Here is a 13,400-nt window from a genome sequence, read left to right on the forward strand (position 1 = left end):
GAGGGTATCGAAGATATAATAGGCTCACATTTCAACACCAGACCAAGAGGCAGTCCACTCAGAGAGTGGGCGGGGTCTATGGTTTGGAACCAGGCTAGTCCGGGGACCCCGAGGGGTACTTGAGGGGGTTCCAGGGGGTACCCAGCTAAATGATGGACAGGAACCAAATGGACCCTTGTGGGTCTGTAACTCTGAGAGTGTACAAATGGAACCAAATGGACCCTAACGGGTCCATTTGGTTCCATTTGTACACTCTCAGAGTTAGATTAACATTGATTTTACAATATGAATTGGGGTCCCAGAGATAGAAATGCCATTAAATGGGGGTCCGTAGCCTAATGCATGTCAAACTGGGGGTCCTTGAAATTAAAATGGTTGAGAATCACTGCTACAGAGCCGTAAAAATCTTCTCTTATGGGGGTCCCTGGCATATCTTTTCAAATGGGGGTCCGCGGGCTAATAAGTGTCAATTTGGGGGTCCTTGACATGAAAAAGTTTGAGAACCACTGCTATAAGGGACATCTCTCTGACTGGTGGGAAGTAGGGATCACACCTCTCACTAACAAACAGTTCCTCAAAGTCAAAGCCATGTGTGAAGAATGAGAGAGAGAGAGAGAGAGAGAGAGAGAGAGAGAGAGAGAGAGAGAGAGAGAGAGAGAGAGAGAGAGAGAGAGAGAGAGAGAGAGAGAGAGAGAGAGAGAGAGAGAGAGAGACGACAAGAGGCGAGTTGGTCAAAGAGAGTCTGGGGCAAAGATAAGAGAAGAATTAGCAGTTAATTTGTGGAGAAATTAATCCCTTTTTTTGCCGTGAATCACAGCCCTAGCTCCACGGTATTGTGGAAGAGGGCAAACGCTGCTATCAGCGGTCCCCAGATATGTGCAGGGTCACCGCAGAGGAGAGAAGATTTCAATTTGGTCACTGATGGCGGATCACAAGCGGGAAGGACACAAAAGAAACCTTTGTTCTTGTAAAAAAAAAAAGGGGGTTCGCTAGCAAAATGGCGCCCGCGGCGTGACGACTGACTATAGCTCTTTCCCAGCTGCCAAAATGCATGCACCGCCCCGAACCGGCACGTCTTCATGATTATTACTATATTTTTTCATCATGGAGTATACTCAAGGCCACACGCAGCACAGAGAACTGAACAAGTAGTGGTAATTGGAGCCGCCTCCATTTAATATCAAGCAATTAACCCATTAAGACCAGGAACACATCTGTGTGTCATTTTAAGATTTCTTTGAGTGCCGCACTATGAGCTTGTAGATCTGCTATTTTAGAAAAACCTCGAAGATTTGTGCAAATCTATGAATATATATATTTTATCAAAGCGACATTTTTAACTCAAATCTTTGCTTCTGGGGGTCCCTGGATCAAAATATATTCAGATGGGGGTCGGCGGCCAAATACATATAATTTTGGGGGTCCTTGACGTGAAAGTTTGAGAACCACCGATATTATAGCAACATACGTTTTTTTTCAAAAAACTGTTAGGATTTAGAAGACATTTGTAGAATCCCCCAGACGCAAAGATTTGAGTTACAAATGTTCGCTTTAGAAGATATATATATTCAAAGATTTGCACACAATGTTCACGATTTTAAAAAAAATACGATTTAAAATAGCAGATCTACAAGCTCATAGCGCGGCACGCTATGAGCTTGTAGATCTATCTAGATAGATCTAGATATTTTTTTGAATAGCCCAAATACTGTACATCTAAAAATGACACAGACACGTTTCCCGGTCTTAAGGGGTTAATGGTCGATCATTAATGCGGTGCCATTTAAATGGCCCGCCGTCCCCGGAATACAAAGAAGATGACATTTGAAAAGCCCCCTGTTCCCTGACACCAAATATCTGCACCAATTACTCAAATTAATTCACTGACGGCCTCGCCTTTGGATGCAAGGCTTTATAAAATAACAGTGTGGGCGGATGCTATGAAATGATTACAGCGTTTTCACCAGGCAAAGGTATACGAGCGAGGGCTGTGGGATTTCTTTTTTTTTTTCTCCCTTTGCCAACAGTAAAACATGCAGAATGTTTAGTTATTTTTGCTGCCGCATTAGCCCGCATAATAATATTAATGTGTGCGTGCATTTTTTTTTTTTCACCTGCCATGCAGCGTCTGACCCATTATGAACCATAATTATGTGACTGAACGCAGTAAATAGTTGTATCATTTTTGCTGGGTTTTCCCAAGGTCTGGATCTTCTCTTTGGCTCTTTTAGAGCCAAGCCCATCTATCTACGTGTATACTGGACATAATTAAGTCCTTTTCAAAAAATAGCTGATCTACAAGTGTGTATTTAAAAATCACACCCAGTGTGAAGTGGGCAGTGTGGTCACAGTGGTCATCACAGTGATGGAAGTGATTCACTTAAAGAAATCCATAAAGTGTTTTTTTTTTAAGTGCATAGTCCTATTTATAGGGCTATGCACATGTGTCATGTGTTTCTAGCCAATCACAGTCCTGAATAGAGTCATGGTGGCCAATCACGGTGCAGGGTTAGGGGGGTACACTGGTGGCCAATCACAGCGCAGGGTTGGGGGGGGGTGTAAATTCCAAACCTCACATATAGGGGCGGTTGCACCGCCCAAAAAAGGATAATAATTGGAAATCTTACAAAATGTTTGCTTAATGGCATCCCAAAATAGCAGTGGCAGGGTGAAAGTGTTTGTTTGTTTCTTTATATACATTTTTGTTTGTTTGTTTGTTTATTTAGAGTAGCCACTTGTCTTGCCCATTTTTTCCTCCCAATTTAGTCTACTGCATTTTCTATGTATCTGCAATGTTCTATGTATCTGAACGAGTAGAGACGCTATGGTTCATGCGGTTAACTATTTTCTAAAAGCATAGTGGATTAACGGATATGTTTGGGTGAGGGAAATGTCCCTTTTTTTTCTTTTTTTTTTCCATTATAGTAATCTCTGACTTTTGTATTGAGAAGTTTAAAAAGAGCCTTTCTAGTCGTTACTCAGACACAAAAGGAAGCTTCCTTTTTTTTCACCTTGAGCTCCTGTAATTCAAATGCAATGAATTGTGGGATAGGGGTCTTTCTAGAGATTAATGGAGAACAAAACATATTTTGTTTTATTGCATTACTATTCTTATAAACCTAAAACAATAGGAAAAGCAGCTCTCCATGTTTTAAAGTTTGACTGCTGCAGTAACAACGTAGAATTGTTAGTGGAAGAACTTCCAAAGTGTTACAGCCTGATTTCTCTGAACTTTAGTAACGTTAATAATTATGTTGTATTTTCGAGTATTTTACTGTTGGTCGATCTAAACTAGCTACTGAACTTTCATACGCAATGAAAATAAAAATGCTAAAATGTTTAATAATGACCATCTGCTTTGGTCACATATTAATGTAGAAAATAAGAGCTGAAAAATTAGCAAAAGTAATTGTGTTACTTTTTTGTATCTAACAAAAGTATTGTTTTTATATAATATTTAATTTCATAATTAGCCCCCATATATACCTTTTTTTAGTCTGCTCCTGACAAATGTACAGGAAATCAAAAATAGCCGATATACAAGCTCACAACGCATTGCAACACAGTGTGTTGTGGGCTTGTGGATCTGCAATCTAGAGATTGTAAAATTCACAAACAATAGCATGGTTGTCACTGTCGATTTGAGGGTTCAAGGGGTTAATCTCTGATTGTGTGGGTAAAGTTTTACTTTCTCTGAGTTAAAATCCTCACCATCTCTCCAATCATCTTCCTTTATCCGTCTGAAACTTTACGACATTAACAGCTGCTTCCTATTGTTTTTATAACAAAAACATAGGATTCAATTGTGTCACATAAATGTGACAAAAGGGTCTTTTGTTTCTACACAACTGCACTGCTCAATCTATCCCAGAAACCATAGCATGTGAATAGCTGTAGTTCTGAAGGTGAGAAGTGTCTCCCTATTGTGTGTGTATGGAGGCGTCTGATTGGCTGAACCACAGGACAACGTGGGAGGGCTAGTGTTGTTGCTGTTCCATTATGATTTTCCAAACAGTATATAACTGTGTATATAAAAAAGTGACTTAATATAAAAAAAAAGACAATGTTGCAAAACTACTTACATTTTGTACCAATTTACATATATTGCTTTCAGGCAGAAATCTTGGATGTCCACTTCTTCGCGATAGAATTAATATACAATTTAGGCATTTTGGACGCTCTTAATCCAGAGCAATTTACAGTAAGCAAGGTAAATACATCAAATGCATGGATATAGTAGAGATAATACGTAAACTAAGAACCTATAATCAGTCAAAAGTTTAGACTGATTATAGGTTGTACTGTTTAGACTCTAAACAGTACAATATCAAAAATTAAATCATCTGCACATTGACACTATACACACTAGTGATGAGCGGGCCGACCCGTAACCCGCGGGTCAACCCGCGGGTCCAGTCAGGATTTCAGAGGCAATTATGCAGGCTGCGGGTGAGCGGGTCAGCCGCTCTCACAAGAAAAAAAAGAAATAAATCACATGCTCTTGTTTTGTCTTTATTCCTCCTAAGAATAAGATTAATAACAATAAAACAGTTTGAATACACTTGGGGTGTATACTTGAAGATTATTTTCTAACCTTCATGATTTTACAGAATTATAGGTACGACCCGCGGGGCTCAACCCGCCCCGCGAGTTGAGCCATAGATTTAGATAAGGGTTCGCGGGGCGGGTTGAGGCGGGTTGGGTTCCGTGGCGGGGCGGGGCGGGTCATGAAAAAACCCGACCCGCACATCACTAATACACACTATAGGATGCCAGGTCTACAAATGAACCTGGCATCTGTCTACATAACATGCTGTCTAAATTACATTTTAGCCTTTGCATAAGCCTGCAAGGTCGTGGAGGCTAGGGAAAGTGCTACGGGCTGACGTGGAGTCTGAAGAAGAGGTGAGTCTTCAGATTACGGAATTTACGCCGGAAGATTGGGAGTGAGTCTGTAGTTCTAACTGCAATGGGGAGTTTGTTTCATAGTTTGGGAGCCAGAAGGGAGAGGAGTCTGGGACGTGTGCAGCGTTGTCCCAGATGTTTTAGGGAAGGTTCTGACAGCTTCCCTGTGTTAGCTGATCTGGGACAGGTTGTAGGGTTGGATCAAGGCTTTGAAGATATGGGGGTGCCATGCCATACCTAATATATAATATAAATATGAGAGTAAATAAGGTAGTAGAGTCCTTGTTTAGCCTTGTGCATTTGGGACCATCCGGGACTTGCACGTCGTTTGAGTTATTAGGGTACAAATATAAATGTGCATGAACATACGGTACGTTTACCAGGCAAACATGAAACCTAGCATCCCTTCCTCAAAACTATAGCATCCACCATGTGCCACACACTTATCCCTGTCCAAGTGGGAGATGAAGCGATACAAGTTGATCATAACAGCTTGTGTTTGTGGATTCTGAATGTTTCCAAACAGGAGGAGGAGGAGGAGATTGTGTTAGGTCAAGTGTCAAGCAGCACCGTGTCAAAAAACATGGCTCCCATCCGCTTCCGTTCTATCTCCTTCTCTAAAACCCCTATAACTCCGAAACTTTTTACGGGGGGAAAACGACTCATTTTGTATGCACGATCGCTTCGCCATTGTTACTCGCGTGAGAGATGTTATCGTTCCAGGCGTTAGCCAGCTTAAACAGCGCAGCGCAGCTTAACGGTGAGATTTCTGGCACCGAACGTAATCTGTTATTATAAAATAAGTACAGTACTTGAGTGTGGGTACTTAGTTACTTTCCACTACTGGGTTTCAGCAGGTCGTATAGAGGCTTACAGAAGGTCTCCAGAACATAGAGATGACAGAACAATATCCTGCTCTGAAGGAGCTGTGTAGCACACACCAGATAAAACACTTTCACTTCACTAGTTCCATAGACAAACAACTCTGTCTCCCGGCTGCGTAACCTTGACAGATGGAATGTAGACACAAGACAAACTGTCCACAGTTTAGACAAAGGATCTCTTTGTCTGCACAGAATAACAGCTTTTTAAACACCATCATATTTTCCCATAACAGTCAAAGTTATTCTGTTGCACTCAAAGTTGCACTCAAAGTTCCCATTACAGGAGTAGTTCACCACGAAAATGACTTATTTTCTATTAACACATCGGGTGCCAGCGTTTTTTCATAACAACTTACCGTGGGTGCCAGCATTCTCCCATTGACTGCGCTTTGCTGTTTGTTGTTTCCGCGTGCGTTACAAGCAAATCCACGCAAAAAAAAGCATCGACGTCTGCCATGAGCCTGGCTACAGGCTGGAACCATAACATTACCCTGCCGAGTTACAACGGGGGGGGAATCGCGCATCGCGCATGACCGTTTTTCCCCACAGGAAACAGATTCGGAGATATAGGCGTTTAAAAGTAGGAAATAGACAGGAACCGGATGGGCGGAAAAAAAGTGTTTCCGGTGAGCGATCTGGCACTTCCTTCGCAGGATTACAATGGGTGCTCCCAGAGCTGCTCTAGCCCCGCCCGCGCGGAGAAAAACGAAAAAAACAAAAAGACTGAAATCACGGTTCAGACCGTGTTCGGCACCGAAGCTTCGGAACCGCCACTATGTAAACACACGGTTCAGACCGTGTTTGGCACCCGATGTGTTAATTACACACCCACGCATTTTTTTTGTTTTTGTCACATTCCTGAGCCAATAATATGATGAACAGCGGAGACTCAATTGAGTCTCCTACTGACCAGCCACCCGCTCATCGAATTATTGGCTTAGGAATGCGTCAAAAACAAAAACAATCTCCAGGCTTCAAAATTCAAGGCTTCATGTGTGTAATTGATTGTTTTTGAACTACTCCTTTAACACAAACACCAGGAGACACTGCATGTTAACCCTTTTAGCATTGACATCCCTATGACATGTTTTTATGCGTAAAATTTTCAAAATAAAAAAAATAAATGTTAATTATTTTTCAACCAAAAAAAGATCAGATATACTAGCTCACAGCTCTCTATTCTCTATTATGAATAGATTAATAGATACTTCATGGCTTCTTAATGAGGCATTTGGGGTTTATTAGAACATAAAACATATAATTAACCGCATTAACCCTGGCTACTATATATATATATATATATATATATATATATATATATATATATATATATATATATATATATATATATATATATATATTATTCTTTAAAGTAGCAAAACTAGCAGATCTACAAGCTCATAATGCACCAAATTGTGAAATGTTGTGAGATTGTCGATCTGATAATTCCAGTGTCAGTTCTTTGGTTGGCACCGTGACACAATGTCACTTCACAGCAGGAAGGTCCTCGGTTCAAATCCAAGCGGGACCTTTCTGTGTGGAGTCAGCATGTTCTCAACCCGTCTTCACGTGGGGTGACCGACCCCACCCACACCAAAAAAAAAACATGTTCGGGACAGGCTGTTGCTGTATGAGACCATGAGAACTCAGGCCAGTGGTGGATAGTAGCAAAGTACTTGTACTCAAGTCCCGTATACTGCTCCAGAGACCATACACCTGTCCTCCATGACCTACTGGCTCCCCGTCAAACAAAGAATCCACTGCAAAATCCTGCTTACCACCTACATACAAGGCACTCAATAACCTGCCCCCCCCCCTACCTCACCGATCTTCTCAAACATCATGTCCCCTCCCGTTTCATCAGGTCCAGTGAAGCCCACTAATCACGTTCAACCCAGATTTGGCTCAAATAAGGGGTTAAATTTGTTCTCCTGCTCTGCCGCTAAAATGTGGAACGCCCTATCAACATTCGTAAAGGAGTGTAAATCCCTACTCTCCTTCAAACACGCTCTAAAAGGGCACTTACAGGTGGCTGCAATTCGAAACTGGCCCCTATAAAAGTCAAAGCTTACCCGGTAAGTACAAATGTAGACTGAAAGAACGAGCCCAATCGATGGTCTTGAAGGGCGGAGCCAAACCCAGGCGCTGGATTCCAGCGCCTGGGTTTGGAGCACTCTGATCGGTTAGGATATAACAAGGTCCTAAGACCAGCGTTCCTGCAAGGTTCTCCCAGGCTTTTTTTCTTTTGAAACAAAAAAAAAGGCATGGGTTTCCGAGGCTAGTACAAATGTGAGGTAAACTTTTACTTGTCTAGACTAATAGAGAAGTTCTAGACAGACTCAATACATTCATTTCCATTATCACAGAACTTTCACCATCCATCGTTTAACTTATTGCAATGAGCTATTTCTCTCTCTCTCTCTCTCTCTCTCTCTCTCTCTCTCTCTCTCTCTCTCTCTCTCTCTCTCTCTCTCTCTCTCTCTCTCTCTCTCTCTCTCTCTCTCTCTCTCTCTCTCTCTCTCTCTCTCTCTCTCTCTCTCTCTCTCTCTCTCTCTCTCTCTCTCTCTCTCTCTCTCTCTCTCTCTCTCTCTCTCTCTCTCTCTGATTTGACTTTCTCATTAGACACCAACAAAGACAAACAGACCACACACACCAAACGCCAAACCAATCAGGGCATTAAAATTAATACGCGGCACCTGCTCGGGAAGACTTCGAGCCTCCGCTGGCTCGGGATTAAGTAGGATTGATGCGAACACATGGGGGGTGGGGGGAAGGGGGGCTGATGGGGGTAGGGGGACAAGCTTACATACGCATTAGTCCACACAACAACCCTAGTTCCTTGATTTACCAGGCTCTTGTACAAAGAGAGAGAGAGAAAAATAACATCTGGTGATATCTGTCAATGGACTTTAATTAGTGTTCGTTTTTCACCGTTTTTCATGTTTAAAAGGTGATGAATTGCGTTAATTAAAGGGGCTCACAATGTAAATCAATGGGGCAGAAAGACGGAGGGCAATTAAACATGGCTCCGCCTTGCATCACAATGTTCCAACTTTCATGGGAGATGAGCCCCCCTCTCAGCACCCCACCCACCCACCCACACACACACACACACACACACACACACACACACACACACACACACACACACACACACACACACACACACACACACACACACACACACACACACACACACACACACACACACACACACACACACACACACACACGACAACAACATTTTTGGATGCCAATTTTATAAATTAACTGTGTGCCCGTATAGCAGCAACTATAGGCCTAAATCCAGAATTACTCCAACCCTAAATGCTGAACCTAACATCTAAATGCTTAATCCCTACCTTATCCTCAACCTCAATATTTTCCTAATTGTAAGCCTAATTCCCCCAATCTTGTTTAAAGGGATAGTTCACCACCAAAATGACTTTGTCAATTAGTCACCCCATGGAGACTTGAATTCATGGATATATTTTTGTTTTTGTCGCACTCCTAAGCCAATAATTTGATGACCGGCATCGGTTCCGGTAGGAGACACAAAGAGTCTCCTTTGTGTCTCCTACCGGTCCGCTGGTCATCTAATTATTGGAACACACTGTCTGATGTGTAGCTGAACACACTGTCTGTCTGATGTGTGTAGCGGAACACACTGCATGTCTGTCTGATGTGTGTAGCGGAACACACTGCATGTCTGTCTGATGTGTGTAGCTGAAGACACTGTGTGCCGTGCAGTGTGATAGATTTGCCTGGGCTGGGGTTTCTATAGCGATCAGTTTGCCTTATAAGGGAGATCAACAGGCTTTGGCTTCCTTGATTGGCCAACCCAACCCATCGGCTTCACGGATTGGCCAAACTTTGCGTGACATTCATGCCCGCTGAACCAATATAAGTACAGCACACAACAATACTCCATTTTGTTTAGAGGACTCGACGGATCCGGTTTTATCCACGGTGGTGATGGTGTGAGAGATGTTCTACTGGACGGTGAATCTGAGCAGACCTAAAACCAAGGGTCATACTGCGGTGGCCATGGGGCACAAGCTGTACTGCTTTGGAGGGGATTGTGACGAGGATCAGATTGGTGTACGGATCTTCAACACAGTGTCTTTAAGCTGGATGAAGTTTTCTCCCGTAACAAATGGAAGAGAAGGACGTCACCCTGAGGTTCCCTCCAATCGCTGGGGTCACACAACTGTGCTAATAGAATATGTCGTCTACATCTGGGGGGGTGAGGAGTGGAATACAGGGAGGAACTGCAACCTCTACGCATTTGATGTCGACTCCCACAGATGGTTCAAGACAGACGTTTACGGAACTGCTCCAGCGGGGAGGAGCCACCACTCAGCCTGTGTCTTGGGGAAGGTCATGTATATCAATGGAGGATATGACAGCATGACTACTGAACGCACTAATGACATCTACAAGTTAGACACCACCACAATGGTCTGGTCTTTTATCGACACCAGAACCAGTCCAGAGCCACTTCCCTCATCAAGTCACACTGCCACCATCATCGGGACAAAGATGTTTGTATTTGGGGGTTTTGGGCACTGGGACAACGACATCAGAGTGTTTGACACAGGGACAAACTGCTGGCTGAGCAGACCTTCTGCACAGATTCTTCCAGAAGCACGGTATGGACATTCAGCCTTTGCCTACAATGGAGAGCTGTACATAGTTGGTGGCTTCAACAAGAATAGACAGTCCTTAAAGGATCTGTGGAAATTCAATCCAAAGACCATTTCCTGGAAGAGGGTTGAGCCAAAGGGGAAATACCTGGGGCCAATGGGTTATATGTGCTGTTGCATGGTGGGAGATCGTGTTATCCTCTTTGGAGGAGAATACGCATTCACAGCCAGCAATGGCCTGTGCATCTTAGACTTAAGTCCTAGTCTGAAGATGTTATGCAAAGTAGCAGTTACTCAATACAGACTGGAGCAGTCAGAACTCCCTCACAACATCCGTTGGGAACTGGCAGCCATGACATAAAGCATGTACAAAAATAGAGGAAGGAAAACAAATAGACAAACAAAATATAAAAGAGAGACCACCAAAAGAGAACAGACAATAACGGCGTGACTTCCATGTGGATCAAAATGTACTTAAAGTATGAAAAGTAAAAGTACTCATTATGCAAAATGTCCCATTTCAAGTTTTCAACTGTATACAAATCTTTTGAAAATATTTTCAAATGGCTGGAATGTATATAGGGCTGAAGTGGTTACTGTATGTTTTGTAATAATAATCAAAATCTACGAAGTAACTAGTAACGAAAGTTTTCAAATAATTGTAGCGGAGTAAAAGTAAAATATTTGCCTCTGAGATGTAGTGGAGTAGAAGTAAAACTAATGGAAATTGGAAATACTCAAGTAAAGTACAAATACCTCAAAATTGCACTTAAGGACAGTACTTGAGTACATCATGTACTTATGTTATTTTCCACCACTGCCAAAAAGTTTAAGAGGCAATCAGCGTATGTCAATCACAGGGCCCTGAGCGCAGACACTGATTGTCTCTTACACGTTTCGTTGTTTTTTTTTTGACAATTGGCCCCGACAAGTAATAGAAGAACACTTCAATGTATATGTTCTTGTATCATCTGAATGTATTACAGATTCTCCAGGATGAAGGACTGATCCTAGATGGGGTTGGTGAAAAGGCCTTTCTGTGTGGAGTTTGCACACCCTCACAAAAAACATGCAGTAGTCCTGGTCTCTATACTGCCTCCCAGCCGGGGCGCCTGATGGAGGGGAAAGGAACCGGTTGGAATAACGTGCTCCTTCCACGCGCTAGGTCCTACCGGGGAAACTCCCACCTGTCAGGTGATAAGAAGTGGTCTGCTAACCCCTCATGCATTGAAGGAAGCATGAGCTCAGTTCTGGGCTCTCCCCAGGCTGGCAGAGGGAGAGTAACGCCCATGATTACATAGGCAATTGGCACTGGGTGAAAAAATGGGTTACAAAAATCGTGGGATCAAAAATAAATTAAAGAAATATGAAGGACTGACAAAACAATAAACCAAACCAAAAGAAGTAATCTCTTTTCTATCCGAGAGGAAAACAAAACAAAGAAATATGTACAAACAAAACGGCCCCCCAAACAGAAATAGCAGTGCTACCAAGTGACAACCAAGTGAAAGCAGTAAATATGAAACGTTAAGTATTCACAACAATGATAATAACTTAAGCCAAATATTTACAATAAAAGTGCTGCAAATATTTTACCCTGAATTACTGAGTAATCAGATCAAGCTGTTCGCGGGTGACAGCTGTCATGAACCTGGCTCAGTGTTCAGACACAAGAGAGGGATATACACGGATAGCTTAAAAACAAAGACCAATTAACATTATGGAGTGTGTTAGTCTGTAGAATCAGCAGTGGTGTAAAGTAACTAAGTACATTTACTCACGCACGCACACGCACACTCACACACACAATACAGGGATATCATCACACAAAGGCACCTTGCGTGAAGTGAAAGGGACCTTTATTTTTATCAAGCAAACACCGGACACTCTATTTAGTGTGGAGTCGGTCCATCAAGGAAATAATGCAGAGGCTTTCACACATTTTCTCTTTCATCAAACTCACAGCCTGAGCCGCTGAAAATTTGAATCTGGGGGGGGGGGGCTGAACACACTGTCTGTCTGATGTGTGTAGCTGAACACACTGGCCCTCATTTATCAACGCAGTGCAGCCCAAATAATGGGCGTACGGCGAGATCACCGCACCTTTCGGCATTTATCAATATATCCTGACGTGGGCTTCATCCTACGGTACGCTGAAATCTCACGTCTGGTCGGGACCAGTTGTTAAAGTTGGCTGCACCCGTTTATTCCATCCTAGACCTGCGGAGCAGCTTTGTTTGACTGTCTGACAAGCATCTGGACACATAATCCACTCCTAAATGTGTATATCTACACTAATAAATAATCGCTGTGAAAATATATCATTTTATAAAGTAATTTAAACAAACTGCTTTAACAGTCATTCAGATAAGATTGTAGATCTGTCTGTATTGAAAATAGCAGATCTACAAGCTCACAAGCCAGCGTTGCATCGCGACGCGTTGTGAGCTTGTAGATCTGCTATTTTCAAAAATATACGAGCGCTTTTGCGCCGGGAGTCCCGCGGTCGGTCGGGACTCCCGGCCACCTTTTCATGGACAGTGAGGTCTACAAACTTACAGTAGCTTGTCCTATGTTATGGAGTTATGCCATAGAGAGTTATGTAGGCTACACAACCTGGCTGAGTTAAGGATATAAACCCGACGCTCCAATATTAACGCGGCGGCACGGAATCACTGCATTCCGCCCGAGTCTCATGTACCGCTACGCTACGGAAAGACGAAGTTGGGCGGGCGCGTGTGTGTGACTGTGTGTGTGTGTGTGTGTGTGTGTGTGAGAGAGAGCGAGAGAGCGAGAGAGAGAGCGAGAGAGGCGTGTGCGTGTGTGGCGAGGCGGGGCGAGCGGGGGAAACATGCTTTTTTTGGGTCGTATTCTGGTTCTTCATGTCGTGAAGTCGGGCGTTTTGTGAATATTTAAGGGCGTGTTATTTAAATGACGCTCGTTTTCAGACGTGAGATTTATCAAG

This window comes from Gymnoscopelus microlampas (genome assembly GCF_963454915.1).
Source record: "Gymnoscopelus microlampas genome assembly, chromosome: 14".
In the NCBI taxonomy this organism is placed as follows: Eukaryota; Metazoa; Chordata; class Actinopteri; order Myctophiformes; family Myctophidae; genus Gymnoscopelus; species Gymnoscopelus microlampas.